Genomic DNA, 11,746 nt, shown 5'->3' with positions numbered 1-11,746 from the left:
TCTATCATTGGGAAGTTGATCTTGTAGAGGCTCTTCCCCCTACCGTATCTGAAAGGCGTATACGACAGCTAGTTGTATTGCCTTCCGTGGAAAAGGGGAAATGTTAGTTCTAGCGGGCCTGTGTTGCCTTCTTGACCGACCGTTGGAGTCGTTTCCCCGGCTCATCCACTGAATTGTGTCCCTTCTTGTTCGTCTGTGGGCGAACAAGCTGGGAGGGTTACTGCTCCTATCCAGAAAAGGCGAAGTGTGCATGTGGCGCCATCGTCGGATGAGGAGACAGAATCTGATAATGTGGGTCTTTGTCCTCGTAAAGTGTGCATGATTGTTTCTATGAGCAGGCTTCTTATAAGCACCAGGGATGTTCTTGGCAAAACGTTATCGGCGTCTGTCTAGAAAAATAAAGTGGTGATCCCTGATTCTGCATCGTCACCTCCTCTATCATTTGCTACAGCCTCCCGATTGATCTTAGTTCCGACTCCATATTTATGAGTGTATTGGGTTCACCTGGGGGTCCCATTCAGTCAAAGAAGCCTTTAGCGGAGGGTGGAATAGGAACTGCACCTAGCTCCTCATGATACAAAGCTTATGCGCCAGGATAGGCGATTACTGGGCGTTTACTGTCGGATGATACCAATCCCCAGGAATGGAGCGTCTATGCTCATTCCTCGGCTATGATGAGATTTATTGCAGGAAAATATGGGGTTCAAGTTGTTGGTGACCTTCGTTATGTTGCGGCCCATGCTTCTGTTATGATGGTTGCAGCTGCCAACTGGATTTTCCAAGTTGAGGTGACCGAAGCGTGGCTGAGACCTTTGCGCAATACCATTGTAAGCCTGAAGGAGGAATGTCACACCCCAAAACCGAGAACGGCGGAAACGTTCAGGGGCGGAGGACGTCATGTAATGTATCACAACAATGTAAAGTAGTAAACAAGCAACAACATCATCCATTGCATTAATAGTATAATTTTAATTACAAGTGTTCTTTCATAATATACAACAATAAAATGAATAGTCAAAATAAGACGAGTCTGGACTGCTCCGTCTTCACAAACCTGGTCGTCGTACCTGTCTATGTGTGACCTGAGAATACAAGTTATTTTGGAAGCAAGTATCAGCCAAGAAGCTGGTGAATTAATAAGTATTAATGTGTCTTTGATGCGTAAAACTTGTAATGAAAGTCTTGACATTGTTTTGAAAGAAAGCTCATATAAGTATGTAAATGTTTGTAAGTAATGGAAAGCGTTTGACTAACCATAGAAATCCCTATGATCCCTATAAAAGAAGTTTTCTACCAAGACCCTACTGTTTTGAAAGTAGTCTTCTACCAAGACCCTACTGTTTTGAAAGTAGTCTTCTACCAAGACCCGACTGTTTTGAAAGTACGCATCTCTGTAAATGTGATGGTTTTTCCCTGTTTAACTATTAGTATAAAACTAAAGTATACCTCATCGTTTATGTGTATGAGTCACAATATAAAGGTAATAAGGCAAATAGTTATATATATATTAAATATATCATACCTCGTCGTTCATGTGAATGTATTACAAAGTAAAGGAAGAATATAACAAATTAACCTGTTTACACTTAAATAACATTAGTGATATAAAATCATCAACACTTTGAAAGGTAGTTAAGTGCACATCCCTCTTTTAAAAAGCAAGAGTTTGTGACTATCGATTATGTGTCGTTGTAAACTCTACCGGCGTACGTTCCTCGTCATTCCTATGACCAAAACTGAAACCCCAATGTACACCTTCAAGTTATCATGACATCACTTATATATATATATATATATATATATATATATATATATATATATATATATATATATATATATATATATATATATATATATATATATATATATATATATATATTATGTTACCTTACAAATCATGACGATCAGAATTTTAAAAAATGTTTAAATGGCTATCCTAATCTGAAAATTATAAGATGGTTATCGGATACCTGAAATAGCCAAAATTTATAAAATGGTTATCCTAATTCGAATCAAAAATCAGATATCCAAATTTTGGATATCGAAATTTTCAAATAATTATGGATCAGATTTTCAAAATTTAGATCGGATGTTCGGATTTAGATATTTTTGAACACCCCTATTAATAATATGTATTTTTTTTTTTATTATACAATAGCACAAAAGATAATAAGTTTAAAACAAAAATAAAAATTTGACAATGTGTTTATATTTTGTCTCAAATTCATCACTGTGTTTTCTAATTTTTTTACAATTCTAACCACTTGACCGGTTGATTACCTGCTGACGTGGCATGATAACGTGTCAATTTTGATGACGTTGCATGCTGATGTGTCAAAATTGATTTTTTTTCACACAAGACACTAAGTTTTCACTTTTTTTTTTCAAAATTGATACTAAGTTTAATTTTTTCTTTCAATTACTCTGTTTTTTGTTCTAAATCGAACTTCATTTTTTTAAAATTTTGTTCAATGTTGACTATTTTCCATTTGAAACCGTATAAATATATTTTTATTACATTTTAAACCATATAAATATTTTTTTTTCTTTTTAAAACCACATTTTTATGTAAATACAATGTTTTTTTACATTCAAAGCATAATGTTATGCATTAGTTATATCATGATAACCAAACTAACTATAAATTTCGAATAAGATGTAAAAATATTACGATTTTCAAACTTAACATTTGGGTCTTGATCAACTACATACTTTCAAACCTCCAAACTCATTTAAAAGTTGCATATTTATTATAAAATACGTTTTTTATATAACTAATACATGTTTATACATAAAATTATGGTTTGAATGTTAAAAAAAACTTGTATTTATAAAAAAAATATGGTTTTTAAATGAAAAAAAAAATGTATTTATACCGTTTGAAATGTATTAAAAAAATATTTATACGGTTTCAAATGGAAAATAGTCAATAGAACGAAATTGAAAAAAAAAATGATAGTCAATTTGGAACAAAAAATAGAGTGTCAAAATTGAAAGAAAAAAAATTAAACTTAATGTCGAAATCGAAAAAAACGAAAACTTAGTGTTTTTTATGGGAGAAAAAAATCAATTTTGACATGTTAGCATGTAATGTTAGCGTGTCACATAATTAAAACTGACATGTCATAATATCACGTGAGCAGGTAACTGGATTGACCGGTTAAGTGATCAAAATTGCAAAAAGTTGAAAAAACAGTATCAAATTTGAAACAAAAATAAAAAATAAAAAAACAGTGTCAAATTAGAATTTTGATGTAAACTTAATATCTTTTATCATATTTACCCAAACTATGCATTGTAATATAAGTCTTTCGGTGTGTCGTGGTAGTCATGTATCCTTCTATGGATAATTTTGATGTATCATTTATGGTAATAATTTATTCTTCCATGAAATGAGTGCTCATTTATAATATTTTGTAGTCATGTATCCTTCCATAGATGTATCATTTATGGTTATAATTTATTCTTCCACCATGAAATGAGTGCTCATTTATAATATTTTTATAGACCTTTAGTTATTTGTTAATGTTTTTACTTTGCTTGCATAGTGTACACTTATTGTAGAGTGATGGTTCAATATAAAGTTAGTAAAGGCATCTTCTTGTTTGTTTTGGTCGGTGATCATTATTTGTTTAGGATCTCTTTGCGGCGGTTAACCAAAGAAGTTGACACCCAATGACAAATTAATAGTAAACTTTGTGACAATGTGATTAATAGGTAGCAATAACCATCTCTTTTCGAGTTAACATATAAACGCTTTTTACAAACGGATTGCATTCTTCTGTTAAACCTTTCATTGCTTCCTCCTTGATCCAAGAAAACTTAAAAAAAAAAAAGAAAAATAATGCAATAATACTACTCCATTTACACTTGTTTGAAGCTTAAGGCGTTCTTATCAATAATTGGCCAAATTTGTCATATTCTTCAAGATGGTAAGTTTTTCTTGTTTTGATGATTTTGATTGGTATTGAAAACCAACAGTAAATTACAGGAGAATTCTATATTGGAAAATTCTGAAAAACTAAAAAGTAAAAAAGCCATGGATTCATTTCAGTCTGTTATGTTGAAATATAACTTTGCTTCATCCCATGGACCATTAATCTCAAACTTATACTCTTGAATCCTAATCAACCAATAAGGACACACCAAATTCACAAAACTCAACACTCCCAACAACACAAACATCAGTTTATGCAAACAATAAACACAGCTCAAAGTCATCACCATCAACACCAATGAGAAGAACAGATGCAACCTTACTGAGTATTTCTTAAGGCAATAAGTCACCAAAGGTGCAAAAAGAAAAACCTGCAATGAAAACAAAATGACAACAAACACAAGAACCCTTGAAGGAAGCCTAGAAGCAATCAAAAGTGAAGCCACAATTGAAGCATTAAGTGAAATATTACTGGTTAAAGTTGGTTTAATTTCTAAAGCTCCAGGAGCTTTAATGGTGGATCCAGAATAGTTATGGAGGAAGAGATGGAGGATTATGAGTGACGTGGTCAACGCCCATATGGAATCTGAACTTATTGATCTGGTCAACGTGTGGTATATTGGGGATAAGAGATATAGACTGGTTGTGAAAAAGGAGATTTTGATTAAGTAGTTGATGAGGAGAGTGAACGAAAGCATTTTGGCTGTTAAGAGGAGGATAAAGAAACCAGATGCAAGAAGGGCAACATCAAGAATTAATAAAAAGTTGTGAGTGATGGTGGAATTGAGAGTGTGGTTCCAGACCAAAACCACAAGTGCTACAATGCAAAGGTATTGAGATATGGAAATGGAATCTGGCATCACCTTAAGCATGTTTCTTTTGACAACATTTGCATTCATCACCATTTCTTGAAGGAAAGTGTTGTCAGTGTGATTGTCATCAAAACCAGGCTGCATACCTCCATAAGCAACTTTTCTCCATCTTCTTTGTGTTGGAGAGGGGATTTGATTGATACGATTCTCCATTGCCCTAACCTAGAAAAGCAATCAACATTAGATTTCATATCAAACAACAACAAGAATACCCAAATCTCATAATATGGGGTAAGGGGAGGATGGATTTATTAATGAATTCTCAATGGTGGATGTCATTAGATCCAAAAATTGATGTAGAATCTGAACAATTTTGTTCAGGCATTTTATCAAATAGCTAATGTGCATGTCAAAATGTTACATTGCAATAATCAAACTAGAACATATACTCATACAGATCTTCAAAGAAATATAAGAACAAGTTAATTGATGGAGCACTGAATAATATGTTAATATCGAGCATACTACATGACAAAAATCTGAGTCAAATACTGTGTAAAACATAAATTATCATTGCACATACGAAATCAATTACCTGTCCACAGCAACAGACCGAATAAAATCAATTTCTTTTCTATGTTTTCGGTTATTGACAAGCTGCTGAAGGATTTGAAACTCCAATATGGATTGAGATTGTTCCCATTAGGGGTTTTAGGGCATTATGCAACGCCCGTTACCACCAATTCGTGATTTAACCGAAGACATGGTCAATCGAAGCCTATTCAGCAGAATTTTGGGGGAAATACCTTATTGAAATTGGTGGCAAATTGAGCTAGTAATCTTCTCTTTTTCCCCTGATCTTCTTCTGAATTTTCGATAATGATATCATGAAATCTATGTATATGTTCGAAATCTGAGGATTCAACGCGAAATCAATATTATGATCTGTTAAAGCTCTGGAAGCTTAACCAAGCCCCTTTAAAGTGATTAGCACAGAGTCCACATGAGACAGATGACGTAGGTAAGCGTAGCGTTAAGGTGGTAGTGGTCGTTAGTTCGTTGTTTACCACCGATTGGTTTTCTCCCAACTTTGTTGTCTTTTTGGTGGTTTTATGAGGACAACATTGATGTTTGTTATTTAAGGGGTAAATTACAGTCACTATGGTTCGGGTAATCTGTGTATTTGGTCTCTAAAAACTTTTTTTAACTCGTCTTTAAAACATATTTTTGTTACGCCTTTAGTCCTTATCATACCTATAAAGATTAAATTACCCTTCTTTATTTCTTTTTTAATTTGTTTGTTATTTGTTTGTTATTTATTTATTAAAAATGTTTATTAATAAGATGTGACCACTTGTGTAATTTACTGTTAAATGTATTGCTTGTAATTATCCTTCCACTCATCTGATTTATCTCTTGCCAGAGTAAACTACCACCCTTATGCCACTGGAAGTCACCACCACCTCTAGACCAGACTACTTACCACCATCTCTTCCACCGGAAAAAATCTAAAAACCCAGATGAACCTCGATACGTCAATTTGTAGAATGAATCAACGTCACATTCCACTCATCAGATTCCAGCACCACCCCTGTTTTCGGATGAGTTATCTGGTATAAGTCTCTGAGGGAAATTAGACCACTAATTGTGGATCTATGCTTGGGTAATGTGGAGTTGTGGAACGATTGGGAGAATATCAAAATTAAGAGAGTGGTTTAGAGGTTAAATGAATTTTGGAATGGTCCAACGAGGATGAACCCTCAGTGACTAGTACTCCGTCAAATCTAGATCTCCCGATTTTCCCAAAACCCGATGTTCAAAAACCGATTTCAAAAGACCATATATGTGAAACTCTTCTTTTTGAGAAATCGATATTCAGAAACAACAACTTTAATGATTTTCAGAACCCCTTATATTTGAAACCCGATGAGACAACGCCTTTCATGATTTTTAGAAACCCTTATCCGTGAGAAATTGATTCTCAAACCTGCAATAAATGAAAGGGATCGTGTAATCATTTGTGGGCACATTTGGTTCATCGGTATTCTAGAACATCCTTCGATTCCCCACTGTGATGCTCTGACAAAACCATATACCAACACCAATTGTAGATGATATTTTTGTTGGCAAGAAGATCGGTCAATAATGTATGGAGTTCTCGAAGATGGAGATAAGGGAGATAAGGGTCGCCTACGAGGGTACGGTCACCAATGATGGAGGATTCCGGCGTTTTCTTGGTCTGGTGTCAGGGTGTCAAGTAAGGTGTTAGGTGCATTTCATGCACTCATTTTGTAGTTTTACTCCATAAAATTGCATTGCATTTAGGTTTAAACTCATGCATGTTTCATATTTTTCGGGATTTTTTATGATGCAATTCCATTCATACACGTTTGTAATATTTCAGGGACTTTTGAAGGTAGGATCTTAATTGAGGTGATGAATAAAAGATTTGGATGAAGTTTTAGTACTGTTGGAGCATCGAGGATGGAGTTAGCAAAGAAAATGAAGATTTCAGTTTTTCAGAGAAAATTTTGCACTAGGATAACTAACAGTGTTAACTTAAGACATCCGTAGATGTACATTTACCTCTGTTACTAACAGTTGGGTATAGGAATAGTTAGTCCCTTAAAGTATACATGTAATGGTATCAACCTAAGACATCCATAGATGTGCATTACCTCTTTTGCCAACAGTTGGGTGCCGGAATGGTTAGTCCCGTCTAGTAAGTAAGTAGTCTTCTCACGAGACACGTTGTAATTAAGTAATAATATGATTGGTAGTCCCTATTCTACATTTGGAACTAAAGGTGACTTCCGCAACGAATCGCTAGGTCGAAATCCATATTTATTACCAAATCATATATCTAAGCCCAAACTATACCTATAATAGCTCACTAGGGATATATGAACGTATACCTTTGCTACCCAAAGGTACTGAACCGACTGATCAGAACCATTATATCCGTATATGTACACATGATATATAACTAATATTTAGACGACATTCGGACGGATGGCCGATACCCTACCAGACCACATCCCAACAGGGAAAAGGAAATAAAGCGGGTTAGCCTTCCTAAGTCCTTTAAACATTTCTTATATAACTATACATACTTAGGCATGCAATTGATAATAAGTATAACAGAGCTTAAGTAAACGTTATTTGATAAATAAAACAATTTGAAGCAAAATAGTTTGAATAACTGTTTGAACAGTAAGAAAAACCACAGGATTTGTAGTTATTAATCATATGTGATTGATGTAATAACTATAAGTACTTAACTTGTATTCCCCCCCCCCCCCCAATAAAACATTTAAAAACCTTTAAACCATTGATTAAGGGGTATGAACTCACCTGTAGTGAGTGGCACGGATGAACTGAAGCTGTAGGATTGCTAAGTGTCAAGTGAAGTCTTGAACACATTCTATGATCCTAGTTAACATATAACATTACATATATGCATCAAATTAGTCTTAAGCTACTAATAAACAAAGTCAATACACCCTAGGACATGTTAAACACCTTTAACAAGTGTTATAAGCCTCAAGTATTGCATCTAAGTGTTGTAGGGAAAAGCTAGTGTGTGTAGGGTTCAACGAAAACTCCCTAATGGAGTTCACGGCCCTAAGGTCATCAAAAAATGAGTTTACGGTCATAAACTCATGGGTTTACAGCCGTAAGCTCATACTTACTTGACCATTTGATGTTTTGAGGCTTTACAAAACCCTAAGAAGCATTTCTACTTAATGGCAAGGTCTTTGGAAGAGATTAGGGCACCTTTCAACTCCTTTGAGGAGTTCACGGCCCTGGGACCAATTCCCTTAGAGATTACAGCCATAATCTCTCATGGAAAGGGTGGTTTTGGTGTTTTCAATTCCCTAATTTAACTAGGGATGAATCTAGGCTAGTGTCCAAGGCTTATGGAGAGTTTAAAGCACACTTTGGCCCTTTTGTTTGGAGTTCACGGTCCAAGAACTTCTTAGGCCTTGAACACCTTACTCTTGGTGTTCTTGGGGTGTTTTCTAGTCCTACATACATTAGGGTACGAGTCTAGGTTAGTTTCATTGCAAGAGGAAGGGACTAGGGCACTCTTTGCCCCTTAAAGAAGGGTTTATGGTCCAAGATGTTCTTGGGCCGTAAACTCTTTGATCTTGTGGGTTTCTTATGATTTCTAGTGTATTAGACACATATCAAGCCCTATAACACACTTAGATAGAAGTACTCACGATTTGGGACGAAAGGCCGAAGATCCGTGAGAGAGAATTTGGCTTTTCTCTAGTTGGAAATGTAACAAATGAATAATTATGGCCCAGAATCATATATATACTCCTGGGGTTTTTGGCAGAAAATATTTTATTCAAGAAATGAACTCTAATATCATAGAGTTTTGAAATAACAGAGTTGCACAAAACCCTAATGCATCCTCTCTCCTGATATCTCTTTAAGTGTAAATCCTGAAATACTCAAACTTATTCTAATAGTCTGAAAATTTACTGCAAATGTTCTGACTTCTATTAACTTGATAGTGTTTGTACAGAATGGAAATTTTGGGTTGTCACAAGGAACTATAGGATGCAGAGGCTGAGCGTCGCGTTCTCTCTGAGTGAATTGCAATGGGTGCTAGGGAAAGGAGTGGTTCGTGCGATTGACAGAGTCATTGAGAGCACTGAATTCACCAAGGGGGTCCAGGATGTTTGTGAGGCTTATGAAATGCTTGGGTTCGAGAAGGGGAGAAACTGAGTTAGTGCTCCATGTCTTCCGGTAAATCTAAAGTTTCGGGTCCTGGCCGAGTGGTAAGCAGAGCCAAGGAAGTCAACATTACCCTTATGTCTTTTGTTGAGACTCATTTTGCTGGCCTCTTCCGTTAAGGGGATTTAGATTATGATGGATTCCACCAATTTTGTGGCAAGCGGAGCCCGGGAGGTTCTTCCTCAGATTCTGAAGGTTGATTTCTATATCCCCATTGTTGGTTTTGAAATAGATGTGCCTTCCCATGCACTGTTTCCAAGGGAAGGGATTGTACATTTTGTCATGCTTTGTGATGGAAGTGCTCTCTTCCTTTATCACTTTTTTTGTACGTGCGTGTATTTACATTTTGATTTTTCCTATAATAAATTCAAGTTATGATTGGTCGATTTTTCTACTGTGATATTTTTTATACTTTCCCTTGTTCTAAGGTTTACGTCGTATTGGCTAGTGTGCCATAAACGTCACAGAGCTGCTACTACTGAGTTGTGCTTCATTGATCTATGTGTTCAGTTGAGCTTAATGTGTTATGTCACAAGATGTTATCCACTACTGAGGGTTGTACTGTATGGTCTAGCTACCAATACATAGACCGAGATGGTCACCTTGAGGCCTTATACTGTTGTATTATCAGGGGAAAGGTTATGAACCTTTTAGAACCCCCTTTTTCTTGTGCCTTTAATTGGAATTTGTACATTCTCAACTCTAAGATGTTATCAGCACATTGTAGGTAAAGATTATAACTCTTTTAAGACCTCCGGTTGCATTCTTGCATAGATTTTGCTCAAGTAGCGTAGGTGAGCAGCCATTGTTGCTACTTGGAAAATATGCACAAGCTCTTTACTTTTTGCAATTTAAACAGGATTCTGGAAGGCTTTTTGAAATGCAAATTATAAAAGAAAGGAAATAAATAAATAGACACTTGGTATCTAAGTGCCATGGCGCATGCCCGGCTTTCACGTCAGCGCCAGGAGTATGGTTATCATGTGCGGAGTTAGACCATGCTCCCTGTTGGGCGGTGGCTTCCTTTACTTTTTTGCAATTTAAACAGAATTCTAGAAAACTATTTCGAAATGCAAATTGTATTAATCTTTTTAGAAGGAAGGAAAGGACATAAGTCGATAGACACTTGGTATCTAAGCGTCGGGGCTAGGGCTGTAAACGAACTGAACGTTCGGTGAACCGTTCGGTGGGAAGATCGTTTATGTTCGTTTATTTAATAAATGAATGTACATGAACAAAAATTATCGTTGGTTTAGTTAAATGAATGAACATGAACAATGGTCTCGTTCGTTCATTTATGTTTGCGAACGTTCGTTTATGATGTTCATTTATGTTCGTTCATTTAAGTTTATTTATATTCATTTATATTCAATTTTTTATTATATTGCTATATTATATGTTCGTTTATATTCATATATGTTCATTGTGTTTTTTTATTATTGTTCGTTTATGTTCGTTTAGCATGTTCACGAACATAAACGAACGAACATGAACAAGCTAATTTGTTAAACGAACGAACATGAACAAGAAAATCTTTTTCATTTATCCGTTTGTCTTCGTTTGTTGTTCGCCTAACTTAAACGAACGAGCATATAAAATACCTTGTTCGTGTTCGTTTGGTTCGTTTACAGCCCTAGTCGGGGCGCATGCCCGACTTTTGCGTCAGCGCCACGAGTATGGTTATCCTGTGCAAAGTTAGACCATGCTCCTTATTGGGCGGAGACGTTCTTTCTTCAGCTGATGTATATGGGCCTTCATGGGTCGAGACTTCCTCTTGCTTCCCCTGGCGGGGCCCGGTGTGGGGGAACAATGTTTCTCTTTACGTGCTCTAGTGTTGTTGTCACCTCCCTTTCTCTTTGACTTGGCGAGCACTGCAACCGTGGAAGGCGCCTCCCCTTGGCTGCATGAGAATTCCATATGTGCGGTTTTGTACACCTACTCCCTAGGTAGTGTGTTGAATTACTGAAGGAGCTATTTTGATTTCCGAAGGCCTTTGTTAGTGCTCTTCTTCGGGAAGACTTGCATGCCATATGGAACAACATTTTGCTCTTATTGCTATTGTTTCTTGTGCTCGCCTCCTATGTTATGAGGAACTTTGATTCACGTTTTCCATCAGACAAGGTTTGCTCTGGATCCGAAATTGCTCTTATACGGGGCTTGGCATGGGCATCGATTTTCGACCACATAGGTTTATTTGTGAGCTGACTAAACACATATCACCCTTTCTTCCTTGATTCTTGGTTCGGCA

General features: G+C 36.0%; 1 pseudogene across 1 annotated transcript; it reads right to left on the bottom strand.

Moving 5' to 3' along the window:
* Positions 1-4,050: 4,050 nt before the first annotated feature.
* On the bottom strand, positions 4,051-5,821 carry LOC145029029 (phosphatidylinositol N-acetylglucosaminyltransferase subunit C pseudogene; annotated as a pseudogene). The gene is made up of 2 exons (XR_013676327.1): positions 5,345-5,821; positions 4,051-4,971 (listed from the first exon to the last, which is right to left on the bottom strand). The product of XR_013676327.1 is annotated as a phosphatidylinositol N-acetylglucosaminyltransferase subunit C pseudogene (transcript).
* Between the last annotated feature and the right edge of the window lie 5,925 nt (positions 5,822-11,746).

This window comes from Lactuca saligna, chromosome 2 (genome assembly GCF_052625555.1).
Source record: "Lactuca saligna cultivar CGN05327 chromosome 2, ASM5262555v1, whole genome shotgun sequence".
NCBI classification, from domain to species: Eukaryota; Viridiplantae; Streptophyta; class Magnoliopsida; order Asterales; family Asteraceae; genus Lactuca; species Lactuca saligna.
This window is presented reverse-complemented; position numbering and strand designations above follow the sequence as displayed.